This window comes from Macrobrachium nipponense, chromosome 39 (assembly GCF_015104395.2).
Source record: "Macrobrachium nipponense isolate FS-2020 chromosome 39, ASM1510439v2, whole genome shotgun sequence".
In the NCBI taxonomy this organism is placed as follows: Eukaryota; Metazoa; Arthropoda; class Malacostraca; order Decapoda; family Palaemonidae; genus Macrobrachium; species Macrobrachium nipponense.
The window spans coordinates 22,794,549-22,814,004 of NC_061099.1; the positions used below are offsets into that span (position 1 = coordinate 22,794,549).

A 19,456-nucleotide genomic window follows, 5' to 3' on the forward strand; every position below is an offset into this window, starting at 1 on the left:
AAGTAATTTTCAGGTTTTCATGCTTTTATGTGTAAAATCTATTTGAAAAATGTATCATTTTTTTAAAGGGTTTACGAGAAGTTTAAGGGATCGGAATGACCACTGTGTACTTCTTATATATATATATATATATATATATATATATATATATAATTATATTCTATATATATATATTATATATATAATATATATATATTATAATATACATATATATATATTAATATATATGTGTGTGTGTGTGTGTGTGTGTGTGTGTGTGTGTGTGTGTGTGTGTGTGTGTGTGTGTGTAGATGTATATCATACTACTATATACATTATATACATGCATATATATATCTAACGTACATTGCTACGTAAAGACAATAGCTTTTTCTTTCACCATAATTACAAAATTCTCTTAAATACATCTCACAATAATAATAATAATAATAATAATAATAATAATAACACATCACTATGAAGATATAACTTTAACTGAACTCTTCTTCTCTTTTCCATCCTGAAGAATCTGTCGTCCTTATTGAGTAATCTCAATTCCTCTTCGTTCTCATCAATTATCTAATTCTCTCAGTGATTCTCCTCCCTTAATTCTCTTTTCAAAGAGATTACATGGTTCGTAACATCCTACAGATTAGTTTAAAAAAAAGGAGTGAAATTTGCGTTTAAATATATCTTAGTTTAACCAGGCCACTGAGCTGATTAACAGCTCTCCTAGGGCTGCCCCGAAGGATTAGGTTTTTTTTTTTTACGTGGCCGGAAACCCATTGGTTACTTAGCAACGGGACCTACAGCTTACGGTGGGATCCGAACCACATTACATCGAGAAATGAATTTCTAATCACCAGAAATGGATTCCTCTGATTCGCATTGGCGCCAGCGGGGAGCGAACTCGGGCTACCAGATTGATAGGCGAGTACGCAAGCCACCCGTTCAATGAGGAACTGAGGAATTGAATAAAAACGAGTTCTCATATAAAAGACGTAATTTCTTTATGCCTGGATGATAATTTTTGCACTTATCCCACTTAGAATGACTACTGGTTCAGTCTGTTACAACATAAGGGATTTATAATTCCTTAAACATATTGATGATAAGTTTAAAGGAATTTGCATAAAAACGAGACATATAAAATATATTTAATGATTTAAAGCCTATAAGCTAATTTCTATGCTTACTTTTCACCTTCTTAACACTTACCAAACATATTTGGGAAATTGGGAAATATTTTTCCTGGTACTATAGCCTTTGATTCCTATAATTCATATAAAATAGATAAAATTATCTATTTTCTGATTTTCATAACATTTCCTCTTTCAAGAGGCGGCTTAGGGTAAACTATATGTAATGTTTCTCCTAAAATACGAACGAAAATACGTGCCATATACGTGCAATAAAAAAATATATGTCATGTACCATACAAAAATGAATACAACTAACTGCTCGTCAAAAACATACGTATGCATACTTCATGCAAGCACAATACATTTATATACATATACGTATCGTATTTCTCTCATGTATACGAATACCTGTCATATACAAGCGAGAAAATATTGCTTCTTCCAATACACAATGAAAGTATAAACAAAACTTCCCGCCAAACACATACGTATGTATATACACTCCGTACAAACACCAGGCACAGTCAATGTACAAGACATTCATATCTATACATATACATATTTCCTCCCTATACCCATTCATATGTATATGTATACGAATGCCCGCCATACATAGCCGAGAGAATAAAAGTTGCCAATCTGTGGAGGTAAAGGATTACGGAATAACGAACTACAGAGTCGAGGGGAGGCCGACACTTTGGATTTCTTTAATATAATTGGCACCCAATCTTTTTCTGAGCTCTCTCTTCCTTTTTAAATATACACAATGGATAAGAAGCTTATAGGCAAGAGAGGGGGAGAGGGAGAGAGGGAGATAGGGAGAGAGGGAGAGAGAGAGAGAGAGAGGGATCCTCCTGTAGGTAATTGGCAATTTTCCAGTTAGCACCAATTAACAAAGGATTTGGCTTTTGGTTACTCGTTTCCCCCTTCCCCCCTTTATACTACTCGAGAGGGATTGGGAAGAGTCAATCCTCTCTCTCTCTCTCTCTCTCTCTTCTCCCTCTCTCTCTCTCTCATCTCATCTCTCTTCTCTCATCCCTCTCTCTCTCTCTCTCTCTCTCGTGCATACGGGAGAACAGCCTCTTCAAAACATATGAACCCCCTATCACTAATCCAAGCATCTCTCTCTCTCTCTCTCTCTCTCTCTCTCTCTCTCTCTCTCTCTCTCTCTCTCTCTCTCTCTCATACGGACAGGAGAACAGCCTCTTCAAAACATATATAACCCCGTATAACTGATTCAAACAACCTATATATGTTTCTATTCGCTTCAAATAGACGATTTAAAAATATTTCGCTTGAAATCAGTTGCATATGATCATAAACAATCGTATATCTCAGAAAATAATTAAGACATTCTTGGATATACTGAGAACTTCCATAAAAGATTTATTTATTCATTACTGAGAATTCACGTCCTCAAACGGAACCCTTTCTCATAGAATTCACACCTCTAAGAAAAAAAAAAAAATTAATATATTCAGATTTCTCCACACGTGTGAACTAATTATACAGTGTCACTGCATAATAACAGTGAATAACAGTGAATGACAAATGAATAACAGGAAGAGAAACAATACAAGAGAGCATTAAAACATTCTGGCAACATCCTCAAGGTTTAAAAGGAATCATTCGCTTGCTCCATTTGTTTTGAATTTCGGAGGAATAGACCGGAATTATTCTCTCTTTCTCTGTCTTTCATTTATCAACTGTCTATAATTGCTCGTATTGCTGTTTTATTTATTTATTTATCTCTCTCTCTCTCTCTCTCTCTCTCTCTCTCCACTTTCTTTTTCTTTCTTAATTACTTTTAAATTTAATATGACTTGACCTTCCCTGTATAGAGTAACCATCTCTCTCTCTATTTATCGAATCATTTATGTGTAATTGAAAGAGAGAGAGAGAGAGAGAGAGAGAGAGTAACGCCACGGTGACGGGCAATTGTGGACAAAAGTGGATCACACCTGCTACACATGACAGATTAATTGGCTATTTAGCGTAACACGTGGATCTCTTGTAGTTAATTGGGCTTTGAAGGCCCTCCGAGAGAGAGAGAGAGAGAGAGAGAGATGATACACCCTTTTTTTCGAGAGAGAGAGAGAGAGAGAAGAGAGAGAGAAATCTGAAACATCACAAAAGATGATACACCCTTTTTTTCGAGAGAGAGAGAGAGAGAGAGAGAGAATTAGAAGCATCACAAAAGATTACACCCCCCTCCCCCTTTTTTCAGCTTCAAGCGAACAAAACAAAACTGCCGAATACTGTGATTGTATTATCCATACCAAAAAAAAAAGCTTGCGACAAAAATATGACAAAAGCGGCATGGACAAGCGACATAAAAAACGACAAGCACAAAGCGCTTGTGCATACGCGTTAGAGAGCACACTGGGCAATGCATACCAGTGCATTCGAAGCGGTATGCACACTGCATATAACAGAATGTTTCTCTCTCTGCTATATTTAACGAGGACAGGTAAAACGCTTATTTATATATCTCCAGGTCAAGAATTTTACCTGGAGTATGTTAATGAAGAAGGTATGTTGGTTTTATACACACACACACACACACACAGACACACACACACACACACACACACACACACACATATATATATATATATATATATATATATATATATATATATATATATATATATATATCCTCCATCACTTATTCAGGGAAACCCATAAACCCAAAAAGATTTAAACTTACAATTTCGGATGAGAAACTCGAGAGACAAAACTGATAAAAAGGGGACAACATACATAAAAAAAGACGAAGGGAACAATAAGAATAATAATAATAATAACTTCAGCCATTGCCTCTATCATTTATGCGTGCGTGTGTGCGTGTGTGGGTGTGAGGTTGGATTAGCAGCGCCTCCAGTTATGCCAGGAATTCTGGAAGTGACATGAAAACGTCTTTACTCTCTGAAACCGTAGGCGGGCGCATCTGTAGCATGACTTCTTCTATTTAAGCTCGAAATATCGACCTTTACGCTGCGCTGCGATCCAAATAAAGACAAACACGGGACTCACGTGATATATACATACACACACACACACACACACACGTCCCACGAAACGGTTCTTTCGTCTCACGCTCGCCGCTGAGATTGGCTCTCGTCATTTTTTTTCACTTTTCACTTCTTCTTATTCTTCTTCTTCCTCTTCCTCTTCTTCCGTTTTCCAGGAAAAATGGAGAAGGGAGGAATCTTGTTTTCCTGTCCAGAAGGTAAGGATTTATCTCCTAGAGGAAGTGGTGCTAGACCTATCATTGACATTTTTCTGCTGCAGTGCGTAATCGCTATGATATGACGTCTTTCGTTCCCGCGCCGAAAGGATAAGAAGAAGCAGTACCATGCCAGTGTTTACAGGTAGCGTTCACAACGACATTGCAGACTAAAATATTTAATAAAGTATATAAATATCCACCAATGTTTACAGAGTGTGTTCACAATGACAGTACACCAATTTTACAGGGTGTGTTCACAATGACAGTACACCAATTTTACAGAGTGTGTTCACAATGACAGTAAAGACTCGAATAAAGTACAGACATCGCCCAACAATGTTTACCGGGACCATTCACAATGACATTAAAGACTCAAAATGAAAAATAAAGTATAGACATCACCCACCAATGCTTATAAGGAGCGTTCTCAACGACAGAAGAGACTTTAAAAATACAGCATAGACATTTCCTAATATAAATCCCCCTTTGGGGAATAAGATAACGAGGGATGAGGAAATAAAAAGGAGGAGGAGGAGAAGAATAAGCAAAAAGACCACTGGAATTATACCAAAGGGTTATAATCTGATTAGGAGGAATGATGCAATTCCAGCTTATTCCATCTGGCATGACTCCCGTCTTAAATATCCACAAACCACCAACAGCTGCTGCTGGTGCTGTTGTCGGTACTAGGAGGGGGAGGGTAGAGGGGCGAGGGGGAGAGAGCATGGAAATCCTAAATCACGTTGATGGCCTTGAGATGTTTCTTGCCCAGATATGTCAAGGCTGCATAATGCTCAATCCCAGGTATGCATGCAATGAAAAAGAGGTTAGGTTCTAAACAGAGTTGTTAAGATAATACCGTAGATCATGCACGCATAAAGAACACACACACACACACACACACACACAAACAATACACTCTTTTTAGAGTTAACTGACACCTGGCAGAACTGACGTACGGCACATCAGACTTTAAACACAACGGAAATGTCAGCTGGGCTTAAAATGGCAGATAAATACATCTGACACACAAATGAAAATCTTGCTAGGATTTGCCAATACCTGTTCCGATTTCAGTAACTGATTAGCTGAAGGGCAGTTTCGTTACGTTTGAAGAAATACACGAAGAATAAATTCATACAAATTCGAGGAATTTAGAAGAAATCAGAAAGATTTTTCAAACCTGCGGGTGAAAACATTCAACTCTTCTCTTAAGCACGATAACTTTATATGTTCACCATATATACATATCTTAAATTATTCTTGTAGAAAACTTTGTCTACATATTTATATATTTTTCCTAAAACCTTCGAATGTAATTTAAAAAGAAATTCATATATTCTTAATCACTGTTTAAAAGTGAATTAGGCAGAGCCTACTGTTTATATATATATATATATATATATATATATATATATATATATATATATATATAATATACACTTATATATAATAGAATACCACAACACTAGTACAATTACCTGCCATTTACTCGAAAGTAAGTTGCCCACTATTTTGATGAAGAGGTTCCAGCCAAAATCCTGGGAAGAAAGGAGAGGGAAAATATTATAGTATATAATTATAGAAACATTGATAATCATAACATTTTATTACAAGGGAGCCGTTTATAAATATATATATATATATATATATATATATATATATATATATAATAATAACACACAAACACGTATGTATACATACATGTATGTTTACACATGCATCATGATGTACATGCGCGCACGCAACGAAAGCGCAGTAATAGTTCAATAAAAGACCAGAAACAAAAGCTGGTGTCACGTCAGGTTAATCGTAAACACGATCACCAGAAGGTGTGAAAGACACCTCCCAGTCAGGCTGACCTTAATCCAGGCGAGTTGGTTTCTGGAGCATGAAAAAAGCTGATTTCTGAAACATAAATTCATCAGATTTCTGGAGCATTAAGAAATATATTCTTGGAGCATGAATCTTGGGATTTGGAGCATAAAATTGTTGATTTCTGGAGCATAAAACAATCTCGATTCTAGAGCCTAAAAATAATTATTTAATGAGCATACAACTTAGAGTTCTGGAGCACAAATGATACGATTTCTGGAACACAATATCAATATTCCTTTTCCATACTCTAGATTTAGATTACAAATTTTGATTCCAGACTTAGATTCTAAATTTACATTCCGTTTTTAGATTCCAAATTTAGACCCATTCTTAGATTCCAGATTTAGACTCTATAATTATATTCCAGATTTAGATTTCAGCCTTAGATTGCAGATTTACATTCCCATTTTAGATTTCGAATCTAATTAGACCCTTTTTAGATTCCAGATTTAGACTATATATATTTATATTCCAGATTTACATTCCATTTTTAGATTTAAAACTTAGACCCATCTTTAGATTCCAGATACAGACTCTGTATATTCATATCCCAGATTTAGATTCCAGCCTTAGATTCCAGATTTACATTCCATTTTTAGATTCCAAATCTAATTGGACCCTTTTTAGATTCAAGATTTAGGCTCTATATTCATATTCCAGATTTAGATGCCAGATTTAGGCTCTATATATTTATATTCCAGATTTACATTTCAAACTTAGACTCCTTGTTAGATTCCAGATTTAGACTACATTTATATTCCAGATTTAAATTCCAGATTGAGATCCACTTTTCAATTTCAGAATTTATGCCTTCACGGTTCTCCCTATCGGAGAAATCACTCGATACACAAAATCTCATAATGTAATGATCATTTCCACGTGACCTCAAAATCGACATTCACTGGCACTGTTAATTTCCCATGATTATGCAATACGGGGTCGCATTATCCTGCTCTCCGCCCCCAAAAATATAATGTTGCTGGTTTTAAAGCGAGAGAGAGAGAGAGAGAGAGAGAGAGAGAGAGAGAGAGAGAGAGAGAGAGAGTCTACGCTCATTGAATATCTGAGAGCATTATGCTGTTTCGAAATTCATCATAGCAAGGCTGATGATATTCGTTTACTAATCAGCTCTCTCTCTCTCTCTCTCTCTCTCTCTCTCTCTCTCTCTCTCTCTCTCTCTCTCTCTCTCTCTCTCTCTCTCATACCTATTTTCACAATTATTAAGTGGTCATTTATAATTGTTTTTATTCCATTCAGCTGCTCTCTCTCTCTCTCTCTCTCTCTCTCTCTCTCTCTCTCTCTCTCTCTCTCAGCGGCGGCCAGCAGTATACAAGCAACTCGGGGTCAATCGGAATTTCGTGAGGACCCACATAATGCATCGGTTCCGTGACCTCTTCTTAGCCAGCAGGCAGCAGGCAGCAGGCAGCAGGCAGCCAGTTTGCTTGACTAGCATAGGAATCCTCCTTAACTAACTAACTAACACACGCACAAGTGGACACACGAACGCACACGCACGCAAGTCGTATGTGCGTGTGTGTTTTTTTTTTTTTATCCCAATTCATTATCTCAGGAGAAACAAAAATTTTACCAAAAGGATATATTTAATAGTAAGGCAAATAAAAGGATGATCCCTCTGACGTGATAGCGGGAAAATAACTTTGGATTAAATCATGTTTAAAAAAATGTAAAGATTTCTTTTTACGGATTTTTATATTAGAAGGAAAAATTCTTGGAAGAAATCACGTTTAAAATTTATAAATAATCTTTCTATTTTTACATTTTCTATTTATTTTTACTTTTTACTTTCCGTGGTGAATACTGTGATTTTTCATTAATAAATATTATTTTTGTTATATTCTTACAACCGCTCTTGTATTATTTAAACATGTATTGCAGATATATAAATACACTACGCATTATGATATAGATATATATATATATAGCGAAGATAATATATATATAGATATATATAGAGTAGAGATATATATCAGAGGAGTAATATAGAGTATATATAATATATAAGATATAGAGATATATTAATAAATATATTATATATATATATAGTATCTATATATATATAATTAAAATTAGGATATATAATATATATATAAACAATATTCATAAAAAGAACATATATATACAAAACACCTAAAAAAATTTGCATGAAACAGGGAATAAAAAAATACAAACAAATTCACATAAAAAGTTAACACAAAGCACACATTTCATTAAAGCCATTTTTTATAAAAGACTTTTTAAATTTCATTATTATCATTATTATTATTATTATTATTATTATTATAGTTTAAATTTTTAAAAAAACTTCTATTCCTCATGAGACGTCATCAATGTGCGCGTGGCTTTGGGGGTGGAGGGGGGGTTGGGGGTTTTTAGGTGTGAGGCTGGCTTGGGGGGAGGGGTGTTTAGATAGGTACCAGCACAATTGCATTAAAATTGAATTTTCCCACAAAAAAACACAAAAGAAAAAAAGCCCCCCAATTAATTTCAGCAAAAGATAGCGCTTAATTCAATAGACACATTTAATTTCCAAGGAAATGTTTTTACAGCCGCAATGGCTAAACTAATTATTTATGAACGGGCCACAGTGATACTTAAAACATAATTAGTGATAAGTGAGGTAAAAAAAATATAAGAGTGGGAGGGGCTTAGGGGGGGGGAGAGGGGGAGGGGCTTAGGGGGGAGAGGGGGAGGGCCTTGGAAGGTGGGGGAGGGGACCTTGGGGGGAGAGGGGGAGGGCCTTGGAAGGTGGGGGAGGGCTTGGCTGGGAGGGAAGGGAAAGGGCTTCGGCGGGTGATGGAGGAGCTTTGGGAGGGGAGGGGTTGGGGCTTGAGGGAGAAAACAATTGGGTTGGTTGGTTGGGGTTGGGGAGGGGAGGCGAGGGGCTTGGGAGGGGCTTGGGGAGGGGAGGGGAGGGGCTTCTGCAGGGTGGGGGGAGGGGGAGGGGCTTGGAAGGGATGACAGGGCTCTCTGGCATAGTGACGATACCTTAAATATGAAGGGTGGGGGTGGGGGGTGGGGGAAGGGGAATGATGGAGGGAGAAGGGGAGGGGTTTAGGGGGAGCTTGGGGAGGGGCTTAGGTAGCGGCCCCCCTTTAATATGACAATACAATACCTTTCATTATATCCATTTAAAGAGCATACATCAAAGGCTACCGGAGTAGGTCGTGAAAATAATACAATACTTTTATTATTATTATTATTATTATTATTATTATTATTATTATTATTATTATTATTATTATTATTATTATTATACTAATTTTATTGCAGTTTTACAAACTGCGTAAATTCACTTGAATGCGGTTCAATAAACGCGTTGCATTTACAATGCGTTTTTTCCCCTGCATCTTTCCTCATATTACATTAAATTCGCCAGTACCCAAATGCTGAGGGCTGGTGGGATGGTTTCTGTGTCGGAGTGAACAATTATTACACACATCTTTGTTGAGCCGACTCTCTCCTTTATGGTAGAGCAATGCGGATGTTAAGTGCCAATAAGTGAATGAGACAAAAGTGGTTCAGATAAATGATATGTATGTATATCCAATGCTAGAGGAGAATGCCCTGATGCATATAAACGATCTGTGGTAAATGCATACATAAAACGCGCCATAACACACTGTTCGACGTGGAAAGCGACTAACGAAGAAATCAAGAGTTCAACAGCTACTCACAAATAACGGCTACCCAAAGAAATAGTGATATACCATCAGATATCATACAACAAACACCACGAAGATGAAAGGAAAGCCATTCTAGGTATACTGCGAAGAGTAACCACCCCCCTAGCGACATATAACAAAATAACACCGAGAATTTACTGCAAGCCGAACCTTACGGCCTCACTGGTAATGAAAAATAGTACGGCCCCATCGACGGAGAAAGAGGTTGAATCTGAAACGACGCATGCAGGCCCAAAGAAACCAAGGCTCCATTCACCAGCAGTGTGTGGATACCCACAATAAAATACCATCCCTACAAGAACTTCTCACAAACACCAAAATAATACACAAGGAAGGCAACTACAGCTGTTTATTAATATCAGAAGCAGTCAGCATCGCCATGCAACGCCCCAACCTTAACATCCAACGCGAGGCAGAAAAATCCTTACCCTCGTGTAGGAGGCAGCCCTTCAACCGCGTGGAACAAAACCACCACACGCGGACAGGAGCGCACACTGACATTCAGTGAATTAAACCTATATGTAATTAATATATATTTATGTATAATGTGTATATAATAACTTACTTTCAACTTCTGATATAACTTTTGTTGTTAACATATTTATTTGTTTGTCTTATTTTATGTTTCACAATATTCTTTTGTAAATACTTAAAACTAGGTCTCTGGCAACTGTACTATCTTTCCGTCCTCATGACGTCACAAAACGCATGCAGGTTCATATTTGTATCAGTACGCTTGATAACGTCAATACGTATAGGTTGACAAAACAGCTGCGGTGTTGTGTAAAAATACTGCAGTAAATGGAAAAACCCATTATGTTTCCATTAGTAACCTGAACAATGAAGTGAAGAAAATAATTAGAAAATATGAAGCAATTTAAAAAAAGCTGGTTAACAGTGAAAAAGCCATTCTATTCAATGAATGTGTATCCGTGAAAAAATTTGTGCCCTAAAAAGTATATATATACATATATATTATATAAATATATATATCATAATAAGTATATAATATATTATATACTATATATATATAATCATTATATAGAAAGGTTTTTGCCACGAAGGAAAAAAATGTAAAGCGAGATAGCCAAGCACTTTCGGTCTAGTTCGACCCTTTACTCAGGCACAACTGATCTTACAAATAAAAAATCATAGTCAAGGTAGGCTTAATATCCAAACTGACACTACAAGGTTAGCAATAAAGTCGATTTCACTCTACAGAAACGAGGAAACGCCTGAGGGCAGCCACACCTTGGAGGATACACACGCGGTCAACAGATGATTCACCCGGAAAACAGTACATTTAAAAAAAAAGGAGGCATATACAACTTATTATCATGAAATTTACAAAAATGTTCCCCAAAAAATTATTAATGAAAAAACGAAAAAAAAAAATATATCGAGCAAGAGAGAGAGGGAGAGAGAATATCGAGCAAGAGAGAGAGAGAGAGAGAGAGAGAGAGAGAGAGAGAGATAATAGCCATATACATGTGGGACTAATTTACTAGTAGTTCATTTGTTTTAAGGTCCTTCATAAACATTTTACGAATATACGGGTCCAAATGGTACATTCCCGGACTAAGATTTAGGTTGTTTTTATTAGTGATTTGTATAATTGCTGATTCCAGTAAATTTCTTGAAACATAATCATTAGATCTAGCAATTACAGAGGTATCACCCCAATTAATACAATGAGATTTTTCACTCAGATGGATAAACAGTGCATTTGAAGTCTGGGCTGTTCTCACTGAATACATATGCTGCTTAATACGTACACATAAATTTTTACTTGATTGACCAACGTAAAACGATGGGCAATTCTTACAAGGAATTTTGTAAATGATGTTGTTATTTGTTACGGGACTATTCTTAATTAGCATATCTTTAATGGTATTGTTATAAGAGAACACTACATTAACATTAAACGATTTGAATATTGATTTTATGGTTTCAAATCCACGAAAGTAAGGTAAGCTAAGTACATTTTTGGGCATTTCTTTTTCATTAATAGCAACACAATAAAACTTTTTGTGAGCTTTTGATAACATAAATCAATTAAATGAGGTGGGTAGCAGAGATCGTTTCCTATCTTTTTTATGTATTCTATTTCTTGGTCAAGATATTGTGGACTCCTGATACGCAAAGCACGTAGGAACATAGAAGAAAAAATTGAAATTTTAATATTAAGATGGTGGCCACAATAAAAATGTACATATGTTAAATTATTTGTGGGTTTTCTATAAATACTGAATTTACATTGGAAAGATTCTCTATGTATTAATACATCTAGGAAAGGGATGACATTGTTATTTTCAATTTCAACAGGGAAGTTTAAGGATGGCACTAAATGATTCAATTTAGACAATAAATCATTTACATCGACACCAACAGGTAAGACTACTAAGATGTCGTCTACATATCTGTACCATTTTAAGGGGACAAGTGTGATATTCGGGAGGTGTTGTCTTTCAAAAAATTCCATATATAAGTTTGAAAGGAGAGGTGATAAAGGGTTAGCCATGGCCATACCAAATATTTGTTGGTAATATTCTCCATTAAAAATAAATCTGCAATCACAAATACATAACTTAATCAATGATATTATGCGACTAACGGACAAAGGCAATTCATGCAGTACAAGTTCATTACTTAAATATTCTAGCACAGAGTCAATAGGGACTTTTGTAAACAAAGAACATATATCAAAACTGACAAAGATATCGCTAGGGTTTAGTACAATGTTATTTAATTTTTCCACAAGATCAAGAGAATTCCTGATGTGTGAATTAGATACAGTTCCTAGTAGCGGGGATAACAATTTAGTAAGATATTTAGATAGTTTATAAGCAATTGATCCTACAGTACTAATAATTGGGCGCATAGGTTTGTTTTCCTTATCAGTTTTGACTAGGCCATATAAATAAGGTAATGAGGGACACTTTACTGTTAACTTACACTTCTTTTTATCTTTAAGAATTTGTTTGATATTGATATTAAGATTTTTATCACTTGGTCCAATGGATTTTTTGCGAGTTTTTGTAAGTTATTTCATCTTCAAGTAAGTTTGTCATACGATATGTAGTCAGTTGTCCAGAACTACTAAACTATTGGATTTATCAGCCTTAGTAATGTGTAAGCTATTATCATTCTTCAATTCTTTTAAACTTTTTCTGTAGCGAGCGGGGAAGTTATTTTCATGATAGGCATGCGTAGCACTATATGTCATGCAGTTGATAATGTCTAAATGATTTTGTGGTAGGTCACAATATTTTTCAAACTTAAATAGAGAGGTCGCTATTGATAAAGCTGAGGGTTTGTTACAAATGTAGAAAGACAAACCAAAGCCTAATGCACGCACTGCATTATCACTTATTTGTTTGCTTGATAAATTCACCACACAATCACTTCTAGCATTATTAGTCCAATCACTGTCGTTGATAAGGTTGTTTAATTTTCTGTCCAGTTTTCTAATCAAAAGTGTAAGTTTTCCATATATTTCTTGCCTTAATGCGTGTTTCCAATCAGCGGGAATCGAGTAGTTGAAATTACGTCGGGCATTTTCCAGTTCTTTAAATTTCTCCTTTTCCTCCATTTTCGCGGCAGCAATGTGACGTTTTAACATCATTGTAGAAAATTCGCTAAAAGGATGTTGGTCGTATCTTCTTATGTGGCGTGGTAACAATGATTTGGGTAACACTTGTTCCGCCAGGCATTTTTCCTTCTATGTTCCTACGTGCTTTGCGTATCACGAGTTCACAATATCTTGACCAAGAAATAGAATACATAAAAAAGATAGGAAACGATCTCTGCTACCCACCTCATTCAAGTGATCTATGTTATCAAAAAGCTCACAAAAAGTTTTATAGTGTTGCTATTAATGAAAAAGAAATGCCTAAAAATGTACTTAGCTTACCTTACTTTCGTGGATTTGAAACCATAAAATCAATATTCAAATCGTTTAATGTTAATGTAGTGTTCTCTTATAACAATACCATTAAAGATATGCTAATTAAGAATAGTCCCGTAACAAATAACAACATCATTTACAAAATTCCTTGTAAGGATTGCCCATCGTTTTACGTTGGTCAGTTAAGTAAAATTATGTGTACGTATTAAGCAGCATATGTATTCAGTTAGAATAGCCCAGACTTCAAATGCACTGTTTATCCATCTGAGTGAAAAATCTTATTGTATTAATTGAGGTGATACCTCTGTAATTGCTAGATCTAATGATTATGTTTCAAGAAATTTACTGGAATTAGCAATTATACAAATCACTAATAAAAACAACCTAAATCTTAGTCCGTAAATGTACCATTTGGAGGACCGTATATTCTTCGTAAAATGTTTATGAAGGACCTTAAAATAAATGAACTAATAATAAATTAGTCCCACATGTATATAGCTATTATTTCTCTCTCTCTCTCTCTCTCTCTCTCTCTCTCCTCTCTCTCTCTTGCTCGATATATTTCTTTTTTTTTTTATTTTTTTTCGTTTTTTTTTTCATTAATAATTTTTTGGGAACATTTTTGTAAATTTCATGATAATAAGTTTTGTATATGCCTCCTTTTTTTCTTTTTTTTCCCAAAATGTACTGTTTTAAGCCTACCTTGACTATGTTTTTTTCCTCTGTACGATCAGTTGTGCCTGAGTAAAGGGTCGAACTAAACCAAAAGTGCTTGGCTATTCTCGCTTTTCATTTTTCCTTCGTGGCAAAAACCTTTATTTATATACATTAGCATCACGTTTTATATACTTCGTGATCAAGTTATTCATATATATATATATATATATATATATATATATATATATATATATATATATCATACACATTATAAAAACAGCATTGGAAAAATAATAAAACTAATATTAATTTTTACAGCTCTATTTTGCGATAAATCTACAGCGAAGTTAAAACCTTTTTGTTATAAAACAAATTTAAATCTACAAAAATAACAAAAGTATGAAATACAAGATTAACTCTTTCTTTTGCGAAGCACTTACGAAAAATACAAATATTAACAAAAATTGTATTAAATGAATACCATGTAAAATCAGAGACAATATTTGTGAAACACTGAGTTAATCCAACGGAATCATTTTCCATGGAAATATCTCTGCATTTCTTTAGGGCAGAAAGGTACAATTGTACCATAAAATAATAATAATAATAATAATAATAATAATAATAATAATAATAATAATAATAATAAGAATAAAATTAGCGAAATACAGACTTACAGACTGCTTAAGAAGACCTTGGGGATTATAAGATTAACTCCAACACATTTATATATTAAAGTTAACATTCCATGTTAATTTTTGTTATTGCAATATCGGCTACGCGTCGCTCTCTCTCTCTCTCTCTCTCTCTCTCTATCTCTCTCTCTCTCTCTCTCTCTCTTTATATATATATATATATATATATATATATATATATATATATATATATATATATATATAATATGAATAAATGAATGTTTGCTATTAGTCTTCTCCATCTTCAGCTATCAGGCACAATTACCTCAATCACGCTCCTCTCCCGCATGTCCCTGTTCACTGTGTCTCTCCATCCCATTTTTGGTCAACCTCTCCTCCTTGTTCCGGGAACTTCCAAGTTCATGGGTCTTTTACATACAGAATCCTCCCCTCTTCTCATAACATGTCCAAACCATTGCAATCGTCTCTGTTGCAGCGTCTTTCTTGTGCCTTCTTCATGGGCCATGTTTCACAACTATACATCAACGCAGGTCTGACAATGCCCTTGTATATTTTTCCCTTCAACTTTACAATAAATCTGTTGTCACATAGCACACCTCCATTCACCCACATATATTCAGTTTTGCTCTAACTCTTATCTTTAGGCCTCTGTCCTCCAACGCACGTCGCCACAACTCCAGTTTCTTGCCTGCTTCTTCCTTACTGGTAGTTACTAACACTATGTCATCTGCAAAGAGTACACTCCAAGGCACCTGATCTTTCACTCGGGCCACTATCATATCCATTAATCATATAAAATATATAAGGACTCATGGCAGAGTCTTGGTGGAGTCCAACCTTCACCTCAAACTTCGCTGTTGTTTCCACTGAGCATCTTACCTATGTTGTTGTTGCTCTATACATATTTACAATTCTCATATATTTTTCCGAGACACCTTTTTCCCTCATGTACCTCCAGACTTCTTGCCTAGGCAATCGATCGTATGCTTTCTCAAGATCTTTTCCTGGTATAAACCCAAACTGTTCATCACTTATAGATGTTTCATCCCTTAGCCTTGCCTCTATTATTCTTTCATAAATTTTCATGGTATGAGCCATCAGCTTTATGCCACGAGAGTTGGCACAATCTTGGATATCCCCTTTATCTTTGTAAATGGGGACTAACAGGCTGTTTCTCCAGGCGTCAGGTATCTTCTGTTGATAGATCTTACTGAACAAGTCCCATCTATATATATATATATATATATATATATATATATATATATATATATATATATATATATATATATATATATATATACACGATTATAATTCACTTTGCACGTAATTCATTTATCACAAATATCCACAGGTGAAAAATAAGAAGCAGGGTGTAGGTCCTGACTGGTTTCGACTTCATTTCGAAGCATTGACGAAGGACTGATACATAGTATTAGAAGTCACAAATATATATACTACAGAGACAGTACTGACGAACATACACACAACCGTTTGAGACGGCAGATCCACTCACAGGCAGGTGTCAAGGTAGGAGTGGCTTTCAAAATCATTTGGCTTATTTTTTCCCACCTGTGGAATATGTGATATATATATATATATATATATATATATATATATATATATATATATATATATATATACATATATATATATATATATGTATATTATACAAATAATATCCCACACCAGAACAATATACATTTCTTGAAAAGCCCGCGCAGTGGAATCACCAAAAGCTTGCCGTCTTCAAAGCGCTAATTACGGAAGATTAGTGTTCATTTGTTTAAAAAGCATGAATTAGTTCCCTGGACACACTGCTCAAGCAATATTAACAATCGTGTTGTGGTACGGATTTAAATTCTGGCGGAATTCAGATGAGAATTAGGAAGGGTTTCCGGTTATCAAATAACTTTCATCTTTTTCTAATTCTACGGGTAATATAAACAGAATGAAAGGAGGATAACGCAATACAACAAGTGATTTAAATATATATATATATATATATATATATATATATATATATATATATATATATATATATCTATATATATATATAATGACAGAAATGAATAGAATTAGGATGTATTCAAGTTTTGTTTAGTTTTTGCCGATATACTTTTCTTTAAATATTTCTAAACAGATAAAAAGAATAAAGTAATACAACAATAGATGAAATAGAAAAAAATAACAGGAATGAATAAAAATGAGATTAAATAAGATTGACCTCATTTTTGTTAGATTTTATGAAATTCCACCTGTCAAGCAAAGCACTGAGGGTACGTTCGGCCATTCAAGCTCTTCAGAATAGAAGGAAGGAGTTGGTGTGGTTGGACAGCAAACTAAAGAGCTCCAGTAAATAAAGGACACAGAGTATAAGGATCTTAAAGGCCAAACTGGGAAAAAAATCTCATGGGAGTTGGAGCGGTTGGACAGCAAGATTAAGCCACCCAGAAAATAAATGAGACGAAGGCATTCAAAGTGGAACTAAGAGGAAAAACCCCCAGTTAAGAATTAATAGTTAGAGAAGCTGGACAGCAGAATTGAAGAAAGGAAGCGGGAATTGAAGTAAAGTAAACGAGCTTCAAAAATACAAATACTTAAGCTGAACAAAACTTAATTATAGCTATAAAAGGTACAACATTCCTTCAATAGTCTGTAGTCTGTTGAATAAAAAAAAAAAAAAAAATTAAAAATCGAGCTTTCTAAGGAGATTTAACACCTTAGGGGAAATTTAATAAGGGGGGGGGGAGTGGACTGCAATAATTATTTCAAGAATGTTAGATATAATACAAAATATAATAGAGAAAAATAATCAAAACATAATTTATGATTATTGCGACATACCTTTATAAGACGAGTTTCCCGCACAGAGTAGTCAAAGATGAGACGAGGTTTTGTGAATTTCTAGTTTTCTCTAATTATTTTGTGGAACATATTCCTTGAACAACCTTGTGGAACATAAACAAAATACGAAGCTATTCGGCAGCATGGACGGGTGAAAGAGGAACTAGAGAACGTGGGAAAAAGAAGACAGAAAATAAAGAAAACTAAAGAAAAGGGGAAAGATACAATTGCCATTATTTAATCTCTCTCTCTCTCTCTCTCTCTCTCTCTCTCTCTCTCTCTCTCTCTCTCTCATTTATATATTTGTTAATATAATGTACAGGCTCTCTACAGTATGTTTAAAGTTCTTGCTACTTCAACAAAGCGTATGCGATAAGAGGAAATTATGTTTATTCCACATGAGACAATTATGAGTCATGTTTATGAATGGAAGCTTGTAACAGTTCAACTTTATTTGTAAACAGTTTGTTTTTAAAGTTGGTGTGACTATATGGCTATTATTCATTAAAAAAAAAGAACAATTAGCTTTGGAACATGCTTTCTTTTTTGTCAGACACCAACATGAGGTCAGCACAGAGCCGTTGCATAAGTGATCGTTGAAAATGAAATATAATAATCTTAATCTCTCGCTTCGTGTATCGGGAGATTCTTAATTGATAATTGCGTGAACAAAAGAAAAAATGTAAAAAAACACTCATTTTTCTCTAATACCTCTTAGAAATGAGGCGAGGTCGCGACCCCTAATGAATGAAAAATGATGAAAATGGAAAACTATTCATCCCGTCATCGTCCTTTGACAGAGAACGAGCCCAAGAGTCCTTATGACCAGAGCCATTTGAACGCCAGGGCCAGATTTATATTTAGCCTTTATGAAAAGGCGAATGATCTTGTGTCCTCTCCAGTCTCTCCTGTGATGGGAATCCTGGATTTTCTCCTTTGTTTGGGCTGGCCTGATACTCTCTCTTTCGCCTTGTAATGTGTGTGTGTGTGTGTATAGTGAAAGTTACTAGTTTCTTTCCCTTTATATACATGTCAAGGACCTCTCAAAAACTCCTCCAACAAGGCCTTAAAAAAAAGTCCCATGAATAATAATAATAATAAAAAAAAAATACTGGAATGAAGCGTCTCCCTAGGAGGGAGAACTCATCCGTCTGGTCTTCGATACCTCAAAATACCCATTCGAATTCTGATGGGACCTATCAATATTCCCCAAAGGATAGCATCTTATATACAAGCCAGGGAGATCAAGGACCACCCAGAAGTCCTTAGACAGGGCTAATTCAAAAGTAAAAGTCCCATGCATGTACCCTTAGAAAATTCCCAAAATTCTCCCTATAATTCCGGAAGGAATCTATATTCCTCAAACGACAAGGTCCTGTACAAGAAAAGAACTTCCCAAAAGACCTCTCAAAAACTCCTTAAAAAAGTCTTATTATAAAAAAAAATGTTTTATGCAT

The 19,456-nt window shown here is 35.0% G+C and overlaps 1 protein-coding gene across 1 annotated transcript in view; it reads right to left on the reverse strand.

Moving 5' to 3' along the window:
* The window catches only part of LOC135210208 (uncharacterized), a 149,869-nt gene that overhangs the window by 91,339 nt on the left and 39,074 nt on the right, over positions 1 to 19,456 (reverse strand). The window contains exon 2 of the mRNA XM_064243043.1: positions 5,835 to 5,894. The gene's annotated coding sequence lies outside the window, so the exon portion shown is untranslated. The remainder of the gene's footprint in view (positions 1 to 5,834; positions 5,895 to 19,456) is intronic.